We start from the raw sequence: 16,265 nt of genomic DNA, 5'->3' as shown, positions 1-16,265 counted from the left end.
AGTTACTTCAGCGTTCGATCGGATGCGTTGTGAATACGGCAGCTCTTTCGGTGCGTGTTAGCAGTGGGGAAAGCTGCGACAGTGCAATGGTGTACGGTGAAGCGCAGCGAAGGCTGTGCGACAGTGTGGTTATCAAGCGGGGATCGGCGCCGGTGTATCGACGGCAACTTGCACTCGACGGCAACTTGCACTCGACAAGCCTGCAATGTGTGTTTGTGTGCCGGTAACAGTTCGTTCGCTTGACTTTCCAGTCTCTTTGTTGGGTGCTGTGCGACATTTCGGATTGACAGTGTTTTGGCACGTTACTTAAGTGACCCCAGGTACGTACGGAAACGTATGAACTGCGCGCTGAGTCCAATTCTTGCTTCGCCATTGGTTAGCCCATACGCTTCTATTTTCTTGTGAGCAATCTAGTGTTCGAGAGTGAAATGATGTGCGAACTTGCGGTGGTGGAGCTTGGCGCTTTTGTTTGTTAACTCGTCACTTCTCCTTTTTGTGATAACCATAGTCATAGCGCTGTGATGTGATCAACCAAAGCTGCGAGATGCTACATTCTGTTGTGGATCGTGTTACTTTGGCAGCGCGCCTAGACTGTTCTTCGGTAAAAACTTGAGAGTTCTATGTGGCAGTGAGAGCCCGTGAACGTCAAGCTTCCCTCCGGCCCCCAGAAAGAGCAAATATTTCTCCGGTGCCTAGCTTTAGACGAAGTTGTCGGCCAATACCACCTAACTACAGTTTTCCGAGTTCATCTCGCTCCAGTCTGCAGATGCTCTTTGCCTGTTGGCCGTAGAGCACACTTGATTCCTCATGACACAGACGGCTACTAAATGCTGCCATCGGTGAGTTGACCTTGCAGAACTAAATTTCACCGGTACTATAAATCCCACATTACTATAACGTGTGCAAGTTTTTAAGCCCATCAGATGTAATGTTTCTCTATGGTAAGTTTAAGCATGAAAAATTTACTACTACTGTTATATGCATACATATATTATCGAGCAAATACATCAGAAGTTTTTTGTGATTTGATACAAGTGAGCTCTTGTTTGATTATGAGGTTGGGCCTGTGGATTTACCACGTTGGATAGTTGGAAAGTTAATGTGAATTTATTTTCCAGGAGCCAGGTTGCACTTAAGAAATTTTTTTATTTTGGAAAATTAGTTCCATAGACGATTACCACTGTGGGAGCACTATACTTCACTAGGACATCTATATTCCGGTATGTAAGTATTACATAAGGCTTCAGTTTATTCAAAAGTGATTATAGCAGATTTTGGTCACTTTGACGAAGTGATAGCTTCGTCAAATAAGTATTAGAAGTGAGTGCTTTTAATGATTGTTTTTAAGTATCTCGTTTTTGGCTCTTAGATTGCAGAGATTGGTTTCTTAAGGTCCTGTGATGCATCGGTTGCAGACACTGGCACATCAATCCTCATCATGACTTGGAGCACCTAAACAAAAATAGAAAGGACACGTGCTCCCTAACTGTGCAAGTCTATGTCACTGCTGGGACTGTTATCATTCAGCAGATGTGGCCTGGAACCATGCATGGCAGTTTCATCTGGAAGGACTGCGATCTGCTTGGGAGCTTCGAGGGCATAAAACTGCCTAACAGCTGGCTGCAAGGTTAGTTTTTCTTTAATACATATGATTAAGTGAACACCACTTACTGCGCACAAATCGAAAAACCAAGCATAGCTGCTTGCAGTGGATACCTGTATTATTCTCACACATAATTCTTATTCAACATTTATAGAACTAAACTGCAAGATAATTGAGAATGTTGAAATTTGAAAGTCTGCAACCTATGAATGAAACTCCAATCATCTGAAACTCAAAAGCTTGTGCTGTTAAACGAGCACAAATACTTTGGTTCCTTATTGAGCTCTCGAACTTTTGACTCCCTCTGTGGATCAAGTGCTCTGGAAGTAAATAGCAAGTGGGTGAAAATCGCGTGGCTGTTCACAACTTGCAAGGAGAAAGACCTATTGAACAAGCCTCAGACGACATAGCGCCAGCAACTGCATCTTTTACTTCATGTAGCTTTTTCTCTCTCAGTGCTGTGGCTTGTTGTGTTTCAGCCCAACGTGTTCACCACGATTGCATTGTGATATATATCTTTCTGCAAATTGTACCTGACCTAAGTATGCATTGTTGATCTCTAAAGGTGACGTTCAGTGTGTTTTAAAGCCATGGTCCTCATGTCTCTGTCTGTGGCTAGCCTACTTCAGCAGCAGTTCGATGCAGCCAGCACACATGCAAGCCAAGTCATGGAGCGCTCCTTTGGTGTTCTGTGCAGGACGCAGCATATCCATCCGGCAATGCACTGGTATCAACAATAATGGCGAGTGTTAGTGGCACCTGTAGGAGCCCGTTGTGTTTATTGCGTATGATTATTTCCCCAGATGAAGTGCATTTTCGAAAGGTTTTCTTCGTTTGGAATAATAGATGTCTGTAAGAAGCACACTCATAATCATCAAGTGCTTTGTCTCCTAGACTGCCCATTTGTTCCTATACGTGGTACGGTGAGCTGACTATGTTAGACAGCCTTAAAGTTATGAACATTGGCTGTTGTGTTGTAATGCAGTCTAACTTGTGTTTCTTAGTCAACTTATTTGTGGTCTGCTTCTTGCACCTAGTGTAAAGTCGAAATAGAAGAAACTTTATTGGCTTTTTATACCTGGCAGAAGTTTCATGCCTTCATCTATAACATTGTAGTTTTGCTCTTGTATCATAATAACATATTTTTTTGGTCTTCACTGTTTGTGTGTGTGTTGAGGCATGTCATTGGCTTCTGAAAATACGACATCTGTAAATATGAGCACATATTTAACAACTGTCCACTCTTGCATATAGCATGGTTGTAACAATGACCTGTATTTTTCTAAGTTCCAGCAGTAACAAGGGATGTACAGTGTATGACATTCCTATACAGTGTATCAAGAACAGAGCACGGAAGACCAACAAGTATAATGGGACTGCCAGTGACTGTTCTCCTGCTCAAAATTTACGGCAACAGAAAGAGCACATTGGATGTCAGGAGCAGTTTGAATTTTGTACGTAGTAACATTCTGCGCAGCTGCAGCTTAACTTCTTAGTGCATTATTCAGCATTCAGTTCCTTTGCTTGCATTCCAAATTATTTAAATTTTGCATGGAAAATACCAAACTATGACAGTAACTTAAAGGCTGCTGTAGTGTTGGTGGGCAAATATTTTTGAGCTGAAGTTTTTAACATGCGTGTTAAGTGCCAGCTTATCTTTGCATTTACCTGTCATAAATCACAGCATCTATGGTCGGCAATGATAACTGTGTTTGCATTCTTTGTAGTACAAGAAGTAAAGCCATGGATGCGGTAATCATGTACTCAGTCGATGTAATCCTTCAGTGTACACTCATTTGTACAGCACCAATGATGCCATGAGTGTATAAGCTCTGGGAAGTGAATCTATGTGAATTACTTTATTTGGAAGGACGAGGATCATCACTACTCCTAGTATATCTTAACAGTAGATTTTAGTGCTTGTTTATTGTTATCTCACTGCCAGTCCATTTTTCAACAGTCTACTTCTCTGTTTCTAGTGTGTAAGTGAAACTTTTTTAATGTATACTTTGCTCAGATAGGTTTGTTCATATTGTAATTGTGTACTATGCAAGTGACTTATCATCCATCCAGCTTCATTTAGACTAGAAATAACAGTATTTATAATAATTTATATATAGCTATAGTATGCATATACTTATCTTTTTCTAGGTGCCTGTACAATTGTTTAGCCCTACAAAGGTACTGGTATACTCTAATATTGAAGCTGGCATCTTAAAATACTTTGTTAGAGAAGCAATAATGTGTTTATAACCATCATTACTATGCTCAGATGAGCTGTGAAAACCCTATGCAAATGTATTTACATTTTTCTAACTCTGTGAAGGTAATTGTTCTTATGTTCTTTCATCGTTGTCCCTGTTTCATGCAAATGACACATAATTACTTCACAGTGGCATAGTATTACTTGTTATTTTACACATATGTGCTGAACAACATCGCAGTTGAGGCCAGCAGCATGACCTACATGCAGTGCACTGGAGCATCACCTCACATAATTAGTGTACAGTCTTTGCCCACCAGTGAAACTGAATATTTTTCAAGCAGACTAAAAGACATCTGTATGGAAACTGTGTTGATGTGCAAACTTTGAAGTCTTCTTGAGCAGTGTTTTCCATCATTTTTGTCCAAGTGAACTAGCTGCCCAAAGCCACAACTGGTGGGAATGTGGTGGTTTCCTCTCTCCAAAACCACTCCTACCAGCTGCCTCAATGTTAGCGTTGGGTGATTCACGAACTGGAAAAATAGTTGGTCTTTGTTTTCTTGGCCGAAAGAGTCACTTCCCTCGTCGAACCACCACTACGCGCCAGGCAAGAAACTTTTAGCTAAATAAAGTTGATTCTACTTTTGAGAAGTGTTTTCGGGAAACGAAATGGCGCCTATAGCTGTCAATTTAAACACTGTTCGCACCAAGGAGCTTAGTAGCCTATATTCGTATTATTCATGTATTGTCAGAATTTCTTTGCACTGTGCCAAATTTCAGCCCAAGTGTCCTTACATGCTTTGTTAGTGTGTTGTGAATGAGCCATGCTATTTAAATAAACAGAGTGATATGGCAGACATTTACAAATTATTGATGCACAGTCCTTTTCTTTATCATGACATTTTCATGGGCTTTATTCTTGTGTTTCTTATAAAAACTGCTTGTCACTGAGCAGCAGAAACTATGCATCAAGCTTTTGAGAGATGGTTCGAGAAACCCCGTGTTCAGATATAACACTGCTGGTGGATTCCTCTCGTAAGTTACATTCTGTATGTTTAAGATGAGTGTATTAGAATTGTTGTTTTATAGCCATTCATTTTAATATTTACACTTGAGTGCAGGTATGTATTCCAGAAGGACTTGTTTTTGGGCTAGTTGGTGCATAGTTGGTGCAGAAGACTGAGGCGCAAAAAACATGACGTGAAGCAGGAAGAGCAGGAGAGAAGACAGAACAGCGCCAACTACCAACTGTTTAATGACCGTCTAGGAAACGCACTGGAAAGAAGACAAAACCGCGCATGCGTTCACAGCCAACAAACATCGCACAGCGTCATGAACAAGGCACTAAGTTATCCAAAAAATGCATTTCTGTTGCGTACAACACAATAAATGTATCACTGATACAGTCGGGCCGCTTTTTTTTTTATAAAATAGGCTTCAAGAGCTGTTTGTTGTTTGCCCCTACCAAGAATCACCGATTTTTCAAACAATGGCACACATCCGCAGGCTTTACAATGCGCTGGAAGATGCACATGCTCACTTTTGCCTAAACTATTGGCATGCTCCCTCAATCTGTCATTAATGCAAAACCCCGTTTGACCGATATAGACCTCGCCACAGCCTAGGGGAGTCCCATATACCACGCCTTGTGCGCAGTGCCTATGTATGTATGTATGTATGTAATTATGTATGTATGTGTGTGCATGCGTGTGTGTGTGTGTGTTTGTACATATGTATGTATGTATGCATGTATGTATCTTTTAAATGAGAATCTGTTTATCATTGGTGAGTAAGTTTGGCAATGATTTGGCTGAGCTTTTTTCTAGTTCTTTTTTTTCTGAGCCATTATACATTTCAATTTGTTTTGTACGGCATAAAAATAAATGTAACCTTACAGAACATATGTGTGTTCGAAGAAGTTGTTTCATTTTCCAAACTACAGTCATGGGCGAGAAATTGGGTAAAATGAAACGAACCTGTGAAGATTAGTTTAGAGCATAGCTACTCTACTTGGCATATCTTGTACACATTGCGTTGGTCGAATATGTCGCTTTCAACATATCAATTTTAATCAGAATAAGCAAGCTATCACCCATGGTTTTATATGTATGTGATATTTATGCATATGGTATTACCGGTTGGCAATTACAATTAAGGTCACAAACCTAGTCAAGCTGAATACACGAATTTTGTCCATGCACCTTTCTTCTGCACTGGAACTGTTGTTAATGAAAAATAAACTTCGGTTGAAAAATCTATTCTAGTAACCAAAAGCAGAGTATCTCTGTATGACACAAATCAAATTGCCATTGTTCTGTACCATTTTGGACAATAGCGGACCCTCTCAGCAGAACTCGATTAACTGCTGTAGTTCATTTTAACCACTGACAGCGCCATTACACTGAAGCACGCAGCATGACAGATAGCGGGAGAGAAGACACAAACTAATCACTCTGTTTGTGTCTGCTCTAACAGTCCGTGCTTTTTGGTCTTGCTGCATGTAATGATGCCCGCCAAATTAGCACGAAAGCGTGTCCCGACAAAGGCTGTCAACTTGGCCGCAAGCAGTTAGCTCGTTGCATGTGTAGATTTTCTTCAAAACACCGTGACGACTGATCGCTGGTCGAATATCCAAACATGTGAAAAGTAATATACCAGGTATGATATTGGTATGTCAGCACTGGACACTTTAGCGATAAGAGAGGATGGGGGGGAAAATTATGAATCCTGAAATATGTAATTTATGAAGGAGCACGGTACAATGCTTTTGGGTCAAAAGGGGAGTAAAAGAAGCAAGTGTGAAAGCCACCTTCTCAAAAAATCAGTACCCGCCACCACGCATAATGGCAGGCCGGGCAACCTCTTGAAAAAAAAAAGTGCTCGGGGACTATGCGAATCGAGCCAAGTACCCCCTAGATTGTAGCTGAGCGCGGTAACCGTTCGCCCACTGCAACTTTTTTTTCACGGTATTTATTAAAGTACTTGGGCAATAAAGACAAAATCGAGCGAACAAAAGTACAATAAAATCGCGAAAGTAAGCGTTCAAGTGTTACTCATGAACACTAAATGCCTAACACAGCGCGAGTTCCTCACATGGAGAGTTCTTCACATCGTGTTATACAAACAAAAAAGGGGTGAGGTCAAACAGTTCTCTAAGACGGAGTACCTGTCCGGTCTAAAGTCTAGCTCGTCGTAAATGTTTTTTAGGTGGATAGCCATTTGAATGAAGTGTGCGCTTGAAGAGGTGGTGGGCTCTGCATTGCGGTCTTGCATTCGTGTCTTCCACAAGCTGTGCATACCCATGAGGAAAAACATATCATATGGTACTTCATCAAGCGCTGCTGCCAGAAGATAACGTATTGTGTGAGAATTAATGACGAAACGCTTGTTCAGTGCTCGCTGAAGGACATCCCAAAATAGTATGGCATCTTTGCAGCTAACAAAGCAATGTTCAATCGTTTCCGGCACATCACATAGACGGCAGTTAACAGACAAAATGAAAATACCTTTTCTTTCTAACCATGTGTTTACCGCCAATGTTCCAGAGTGGAGTTTATAGAAGAATGTTATTGAATTCGGTGGAATGTACATTTTGCGCACTCGCTTCAACACATCGTGACCTGGAAGATTGGCGTACAGTGAACGGTACAATGGAGGTGGGAAGAGTGTACTCAGTAGGTCCTTATACAGCACCTTGCGCGATACTGTGTACAGGTATTCTACAGAGAAGCGAGCTTTAAGGAACTGAACTGCGAGGTAAACTTCCTGCATGAATACCCACAAGCATGGGCGTTCGGAGAAGTTGGATGAAACAATTAAATCTGGTAAGCAATCAACAAGTGTAACCTGCAAGAAGGAATGGATTACAGGATGGGAATTGTCTCGAAAAAAGGAGAATCGGGACACTATTTGCCATAGATAAAGGTGTTTTAGTCCTAACCCACCCTCACTAACTGGCTTGAATATATTATCACGACGCATGGGCTCAAAAGTCGAAGACCATATGAAAGTAGCGAAAATCTGATGAAAGCGTTGTATATAGAATCTTGCACAATGAATAAGTTGCAATACACAGTAAAGTTTTGTCGCTAAGAAAGTATTGCAAGCTTCAGCTCTCCCAAATATCGAAAGTCAATAGGGCACAAATGTCTGGGTCTGTCATTCAAGCTTAGGGACGCGTTCCTTCCAGTAATGCGCACTGAATCTATATGCATGCAATGGTACACCGAAGTATGTTGGAGGAGTTCTTGTCCAATTAATCCCTGCAAAATGGTTCATTGTGCTACCCCGCAAGCCAAACCACAGTCCTAAACTTTTAGAGGCATTTAAACTAGCTCCTGATATTACGCCAAACTTTTCAATAGTATATACCACATTTTCGACACTTGGTTTATCTGTGCAAAAGAATGCGACATCGTTTGCATAAGCCAATACTTTGACCTCACTGCCTAATATTCTCAAGCCACGAATGTAACTCGACTGTGTTATGCTTAAGCACAGTGGTTCTAGATAAAGTGCAAATAAAAGAGGTGACATCGGGCATCCCTGTTTTACAGAAGAGCGAATAGAAACTGGCTTGGAGAGTTGACCATACTCTATCAGACGAGTTGAGCATTCATTATAGCATAATTTAACGCCTTTAAGAACAACTTTGCCTACATTAGCTTATTCGAGAAGAGAAAAAAGGTAGGAATGACGAACCCGATCAAAAGCCCTTGCAAGGTCTACCTGTAGCATTGCAAGATGTTTTTCAGAACCATGACAGTATTGAAGCACTGTTCGAGCGACATGTATATTGGTTTGTATGGATCGACCTCTGATCCCACATGTCTGATGAGACCCAATGAGGATCGACATAGCAAATTGCAACCTATTTCCTAATACTTTTGCAAAAATTTTGTAGTCCACATTTGACAGCGATATTGGTCTGTAGCCCTCGACGAAGCGAACTTTTTCCTTGTCAGTTGTTTTCGGTATTAACACCGTGTGACTTTTGCAAAAAGATTGTTGGAGTGTATCCATGTCATAACTCATCTGAAAAACATTCAGCAATATAGGAGCAAGTGTTTTCTTGAAAGCTTTGTAAAATTCGCCTGAGATGCCATACGGCCCCTGTGTTTTCAATAAAAGCAAGTTGTCGATTGCTTGCTTGATTTGCTGTATAGTAATGGGCCCATTAATGACTGCACAATCATTGTCTTTCAAGGGGTTCACAAGAGAAACAAAACTAGCCTTGAGGTGAGCGTCAAGATCATCAGAGGGAGAGCTAAATAAGCTGTTATAGTACGTTTCGAACGCCAAAGTAATGTCTCCGTTATCTTTTATGAGCACATCGTTAAAGTACAAGTCTGGAATAACTTTAGAAATCGCATGGCGTTGCTCATCAAGTAAAGCTTAGCGCGTCGGTTGCTCAGAATTTAAAGTGCGCTGGTTCCGAGATCTAATACGTGCCCCTTGGTAGCGAGCAGCATCATATCTCTGTAGTTGGCAGTTAATATTCTCAATATCTTTGATGTACTTTCCCGGCATTTCGCATTCCATCTCATAAAGATTGCAAAGACTTTTAACAAGTATCTTTTCATCATTCTTCCTATAGAAAGACTCAACAGCCCCAATTTCTAAAGCTATAGCTCGAACTTCTTGTTTAAAAAGCTCCCAAACAGCGAAGATATAAAAACCAATCTAAAAAGATTGCCTCAATGCCATCTGGTTGCGATTCATGAATTCCTGCTCACAGAGGAGCTTCGCATTCATTTTCCAAAGGGTCCACTGGGGACGGAATTGTTTGTGACGATTTTCACCAATTTGCGCTATGACAATACAATGGTCTGAGAATGATACAGCTTCGGTGCTGCAGGAAATTTGACGAGATAGGAGTGATGAGGACACGTAAATCCGGTCAAGGCGAGCATGAGAGCTGCCTTGTACTCCTGTATATGCTGTTGCCCGATTCGAGATCCCGATGTCAATTAGTCCTGCATTATCTACAATACCGGTTAAAAGCTCAGCACTCCTGTCTCTCTTTCCAGATGAATTATAACGATCAATAGCTTCACATACGCAGTTGAAATCTCCCATAAGTACTGTGCATCTGTCGACGTCAATTAAATTACGCACTTTTTCAAATAACTCAAGTCGTTTCGGAACATCATTAAACGCATATAGATTGATAATTCTCCTTGGCACTCCTTGCAACAAAACATCACAGCATATATACCTGCCCTCTTCATCAACACTAGTGCAGAATGCTGAACAGGGTAGGCTTTTTCTCAGAAACAACCAACAGCCCGCAGATAAACCTTTAGCAGGTGAGACACACACATTAAACTGAGACAGAAAAGGCCACAGGGCCTTCTCGGTCTCTTCCTCGCTCTCGATCTTTGTCTCTTGGATGGCGACAAAGTCGAGACGCTTCCGATTGAGAAGTCTACGGAGCTGTGCTTGTTTCGGCGAAGACCTAAGGCCGCATACGTTCAAGGTGGCAAATATGAGTCGCTCAGACTGCGCCATGGTGACTACCTTCTAATTCGCTTATCGTCCCACTTGATCAGTCTCAAGAGTTGGCGCTGAGGCTTCCCGTGAGCCTCCAGCAGGCCTCCTAGATCGGGATCGGTGACACTTCCCCTTTGGCATGGACTTTCGGCGACGGCGTGACTCCCTAGTCACTGACGCTTGGTCACTCCCTTTGCTTGAATCCGAGCTGGACGATGCGCGACGTTTCAGTATTGCTGTATCCGTAGAGATCTGCATATCATCTTCCGACACTGCACCATGATGAAAAAGCTGCTGCGGAACTGCAGCGCAAGCAGGTGGTGAACTTTCTGCGGCATCCAGCCCAGAGTCTCTATCTTGTACAGGTGGTTCTTCGGCATCTTTATGGGTCAGTGCAACAGCACTCTTCATAGGAACTCCTACTTGTGCTAGGGGTTGTGCGGAGTCGTTTTGGGTATGCTGCTTGCATGATTCACTTGGCTCTTTGCACGCAGAAGTTTCAACTGTGTCAACAGCGAGTGACTTTCTTTCCTCTTCTTGATTCCTTGTGGTAGAGCCTGCAGCATATGACATTAACGGAGTGTCTCCCGTTGCATCCAAAACCTCGGTGGCATCCATATTATGCTCTTGTAGGTTATCATATGGCTGTTTTGTGTGCTGTCGCAGCTTGTTGGCGTATGTCATAACACAATCTTCGGCCGAATGACCGAAGCGTCGACATATGTCACAGCGACGGGTCCTGCAGTTTCGACGGATGTGTCCAACTTTACTGCACCGAAGGCAAAGTGGTGGGCGGCCAGGTATCAGGACAAGGCTTTGCACTCCGCAGACAACAAGAATATGAGGACTATCCGCAATGCGAACTCCATCAGCAAGGGACAAAACAACATCCCTATTTAGTGTCTGCATTTGTTCCATGTCTGCTACTTTCCAGCTTTCTTGTGATATTGTCTTGGCCTTCCCAAAAGCTTGCAGTGCCTCGTACACATAGGCGTCCTCCAAGCGCTAAGGAAGCCACATAAGCTTCAACTTCACTTCCGTGGGCTCCGGGTCTATAACGAGGCATTGACGACTTTTGACGAAAAATTCGCCTTTTGTGACCAACTTTGTTTTCGTCAGCGTTTACTTGCATGTGGCCATCCAAACATGAGACATTTGAAATTGACCTATGGAGCTTACTTCCTTCAAGTCAATGATGTCCCGAAGAGCATCTCTAAAATCTTGAACCCGGTAGGGGCGACCAGCTAAGTCCGCATGTAGAAAAACAGAGTCCACAACAAGCTTACCGGTGGGAAGGCGAGGAAGTACAACACGGTAGTCATTGCCGCTGGCTGAAGCCTGAGCAGCACCTCGGCCCATGGCCGATATATCGTTCGAAGCGGAGAACATGAAAAACGCGTCCGTTCAGAACGTCGTCTTCGTCTTTCTCCGTTCGCCCACTGCAACAGTGCTTGCATTCGCCCTATTGCTGATATATTGTCATTCTTCGAATGACGCCAAATGCAAAAACGTCTGGTTAAGCTTGGTCGAAAATAGAAAAAAAAATAGTTAGAATGCGTTTGCCCAAGGTTACTACCAGATAGAAACCGCCACGTGTGACTGTATAACCGTGCACTATTTACCTTGTACATTACTGTTATGACGTTAGAATAGCCAGCTCTAACATAGGCTACATTCTCATAGTTTGCCAAATATAAATAAATAAGTAAAAACATATATCGGCCTGTGACAACGCTAATCAACTATTATTATTTCACTGCCACTAGTGTCACTTTCACTAGATGAATACTCAGTTTGTTTCCATTATCGTTATTTAAGAAAGATTTGGCTCAATAACTCACAACTCTCCTATCCAAAGCACCTTCATCTCAAACAACAGAATTTGTCAATCTTTGTTCATTATTTGCTTTTTCCCAGCTCGTTTCTGAACCGACTAGAACCACGCAAGAGACCGCGAACATACTAGATTTGATATTAACTACGCACGCTAATTTTGCTTCCCCGATTTCATACTTACCCGGTCTGAGCGACCACTCGCTCCTTTCATTTAATATAAACGTTCCACTAAGCAAGGCTACGACCTCAACTAAGCAAATTCGCGACTACTCAAGAGCAGACTTTGAAACTATTAACAACGAACTAGCTTGCTTTCTGGATATTTTCTTGTTGCATTTTGATACGCGTACCGTTCCAGAAAACTGGAACCTATTTAAAAATAAGGTTCACGAACTAACTGATAAATACATCCCTCTGCGCACAATAAACTCTAACCCGGAGGCGCCTTGGTACAACAAGCAGTTAAACAGGCTGTCTAATCGAAAAAAGCGCTGCTATCGTCTGGCTGAAAAATCCCCGAGTGATTACCGATGGAACGCATACACAACCGCCAACAAAGCATACATTGCAGCAGTAAAACTTGCCAAATCACACTTTCTTCAGCGCACCCTTCCTTCTATGCTTATTAACGACCCTAAAAAATTTTGGCGTGTGATCACTCCTTCTAAAACGAATAGTATTACATTGACTGGGCCAGATGGTTCCATTATACCCAGTAGCGAATGTTCTTCCCTACTCAATGCAGTTTTTTGCCAGAACTTTGTTGTTTCTTCTAACCCCTCAATACCTGAACTTCAGAACTGTAATTATCTCTCCATGGACCCCATTGTTACTGACCCAGGTGGTGTAAGTAAAATAATCCAGTCACTGAAACCCTCATCGAGCCCCGGTGTTGACCTTAATAATACGAAGTTCTTAAAAAGTACTGTTGTGTATTCCTCTATTATTTTGTGCAAGATATTCCAGCAGACCCTCGACACGAGCATCCTGCCGGCGGATTGGGAAGTCGGGAAGGTGGTGCCACTCCATAAGTCCGGTAACAAACATACGCCTAACAATTTCCGACCCATATCGCTAACAAGCATTCCATGTAAAATTCTCGAACATGTAATTTTTTCCCATCTGGTCAAATTTCTTGAATTTAACTCTTTCTTCTCACCCGCGCAACATGGTTTTCGAAAGAAGTTCTCGTGCGAGACCCAATTGCTTTTATTAACCCACAAGCTACACTTAATTTTAGATCGCCGTTCATCCGCTGATTGTATCTTCCTCGACTTCTCCAAGGCTTTTGACAAAGTGTCTCACAAACTACTTCTTTACAAACTAAGCAAGTTAAATCTAGATCCTAAGTTGTTTGCATGGATTGAGTATTTCCTTTCTAATCGTTTCCAGTTCGTCACAGCCAATAACTATGACTCTTCACCCAGTTCTGTTCATTCCGGCGTTCCCCAGGGCTCTGTCTTGGGACCACTTTTGTTTTTGATATACATTAATGACCTACCTAGCTGTGTTCTCTCTAATATTCACTTGTTTGCAGATGACTGTGTTATTTTTCGAGAAATTAACAACGATAACGACGTTACGGCACTGCAATCGGACATTAATGCAATTTCTAACTGGTGTGAGCAATGGTTAATGGAACTTAATACAACTAAATGCAAAGTCTTACGCATTTCAAGAACAGCCCTTTCGACGGGTTCCTATTTCCTTAACAACACACTTCTTGAACCTGTGACGTCGTACCGATACCTGGGAATTCACATAACAACTGATCTTACCTGGTCGCTTCATATTAATACCGTTATTAATAATGCTAATCGCCTGCTTGGCTACCTTCGCCGCAACTTCTTTTCTGCACCTACCTCTTTAAAAACACTTTTGTATAAATCATTGGTTCGTTCTAAACTCAAATATGCATCATCCATTTGGGACCCGAGCCATGACTATCTGGTGACATCACTTGAGCTCGTGCAGAACAACGCAGCACGTTTCATTCTCGGTAATTTCACTCGTGCGGCAAGTGTCACGTCCATGAAAAACTTGCTTCAATTACCCACTCTAACTTCGCGCCGCAAACACTCTCGCCTCTGTCTCTTTCACAAAATTTACTACCATAATTCGCCCCTATTCAGTGAGTTAATTACTCCTCCTTCATATATTTCTTCTCGTATGGATCACCGACACAAAGTAGGAACAATACCACGCAACACCAATGCCTTCTTTCAGTCATTTATTCCTCGGACGTCACAAGATTGGAACCGCCTTCTCGGACTTACCGCCGCAATCGAAGACAACCATCAGTTTCGTGCAGCACTAGCTAACATTGTATGATTAGGGCCCATGTATGTTTGTACTTATCTGCTTACTACTTTTGTTGCTGCTTTTAGTTTTTTGTATAACCTTGTAACCCACTCCCCTCTGAAATGCCTGTCGGCCTTGAGGGTACAAATAAATAAATAAATAAATAAATAAATTAGCATTGATTCTCACATCTAAAGACAGTCACACTTCATCTCCATCTCACTTTCTGTGTGGCTGTCACTCGCATAAAACGCGTTCCACTTTTTTATGCTCTCCAAGAATCCGACGCTGCTTTGCGGAAACTTTCTCTGACATCTGCTGGGCCAGAAAATTGTCTTTATTGTCTATCTATACACTGTCTTACAGATTGCCGCTTGCACCGAATCCAGCAGTCGTCTTCAGGAATCCGCCTCTGCGCATGATCGTGTATCGACACCCTTCAAGCAGTTGCTCGTCCCCCCCCCCCCCCGGATCGGATGGTGTGATACGGGATTCGTATCATCTATGGACTGAGTCACCCGACTTGTGTAACTTGGACACTTGGGAGCCCATCAGCGCATGGTGTGCTACCTCAGCGTCCTCAGCTGGCCACTTCTGGCCTGCTATACAGCCGACAGTGAATGCTACGCTCTTCAGTGGGTCTTGCGGCGGCACAATGTACACTTGGTTCAAGCTTATCTGCACTGTCTTACAGATTGCCGCTTGCACCGAATCCAGCAATCATCTTCAGGAATCCGCTTCTGCGCATGATCGTGTATCGACACCCTTTAAGCAGCTGCTCGTCCCCCCCCCCCTTCCGGATCGTATGGTCTGATACGGGATTCGTATCATCTATGGACTGAGTCACCCGACTTGGGTGACTTGGACACTTGGGAGCCCATCTGCGCATGGTGTGCTACGTCAGCGTCCCCGGCGGCCACTTCTGGCCTGCCATAAAGCCGACAGTGAATGCTACGCTCTTCAGTGGGTCTTGCGGCGGCACAATGTGCACTTGGTTGAAGCTTGTCTGCACTGTCTTACAGATTGCCGCTTGCACCGAATCCAGCAATCGTCTTCAGGAATCCGCTTCTGCGCATGATCGTGTCGCGACACCTTCAAGCAGCTGCTCATCCGGGATTCGTATCATCTATGGACTGAGTCACCCAACTTGCGTGACTTGGACACTTGGGAGCCCATCGGCGCATGGTGTGCTACGTCAGCGTCCCCAGCTGGCCACTTCTGGCCTGCTCTAAAGCCGACAGTGAATGCTACGCTCCTCAGTGGGTCTTGCGGCGGCACAATGTGCACTTGGTTCAAGCTTGTCTGCACTGTCTTACAGATAGGGACAAATTACGACTTCTCTTGCTATAGGAATGATGATCGATGTTTAGTGCTGCTGCCTGACCCACTTACTGCGGCATTATCGTTCTTCTCTGTCAGTAGAATTTTGTTGCTATTATCCGGCGATGTTGAGAGCACTCCTGGCCCTGACAAGTTAAACGAAAAACTATCGCAGCTGCTCGAGGGACAAGAAAAAATCCGTTCTGAGCTCTCTTCGTGGACAGCCAAGTTCGCTTCCATTGAAGAAAGGCTAAATATGCTTGAGGCCATGGTATTATCAGCCAAGGAAGCAATTCCACGTGTTGAACAACTTGAAAAAACGGTAACTCATCTTGCTAACTTGGTATCGAAGTTAGACAACCGTTCTGATGAACTTGAAAATAGGTCCCGTAGAAATAATATTATTGTCTACGGACGGCCTGAACACCATTCTGAGTCTAAATTTCCGGAGCCCTCCACTACGGCGTCTCTCATAATCATATAGTGGTTTTGGGACGTTAAACCCCACAT

General features: G+C 43.0%; 1 long non-coding RNA gene across 1 annotated transcript; it reads left to right on the top strand.

Moving 5' to 3' along the window:
• The first annotated feature begins 1,216 nt into the window (after positions 1-1,216).
• Positions 1,217-4,673, top strand: LOC142801936 (uncharacterized). The gene is made up of 2 exons (XR_012893943.1): positions 1,217-1,627; positions 2,223-4,673. It is a non-coding gene; the product is annotated as an uncharacterized LOC142801936 (long non-coding RNA).
• Positions 4,674-16,265: the final 11,592 nt, after the last annotated feature.

This window comes from Rhipicephalus microplus, chromosome 1 (genome assembly GCF_043290135.1).
Source record: "Rhipicephalus microplus isolate Deutch F79 chromosome 1, USDA_Rmic, whole genome shotgun sequence".
In the NCBI taxonomy this organism is placed as follows: domain Eukaryota; kingdom Metazoa; phylum Arthropoda; class Arachnida; order Ixodida; family Ixodidae; genus Rhipicephalus; species Rhipicephalus microplus.
Note: the sequence above shows the minus strand (reverse complement) of the source record. Positions and strands in the feature narration are given on the sequence as shown.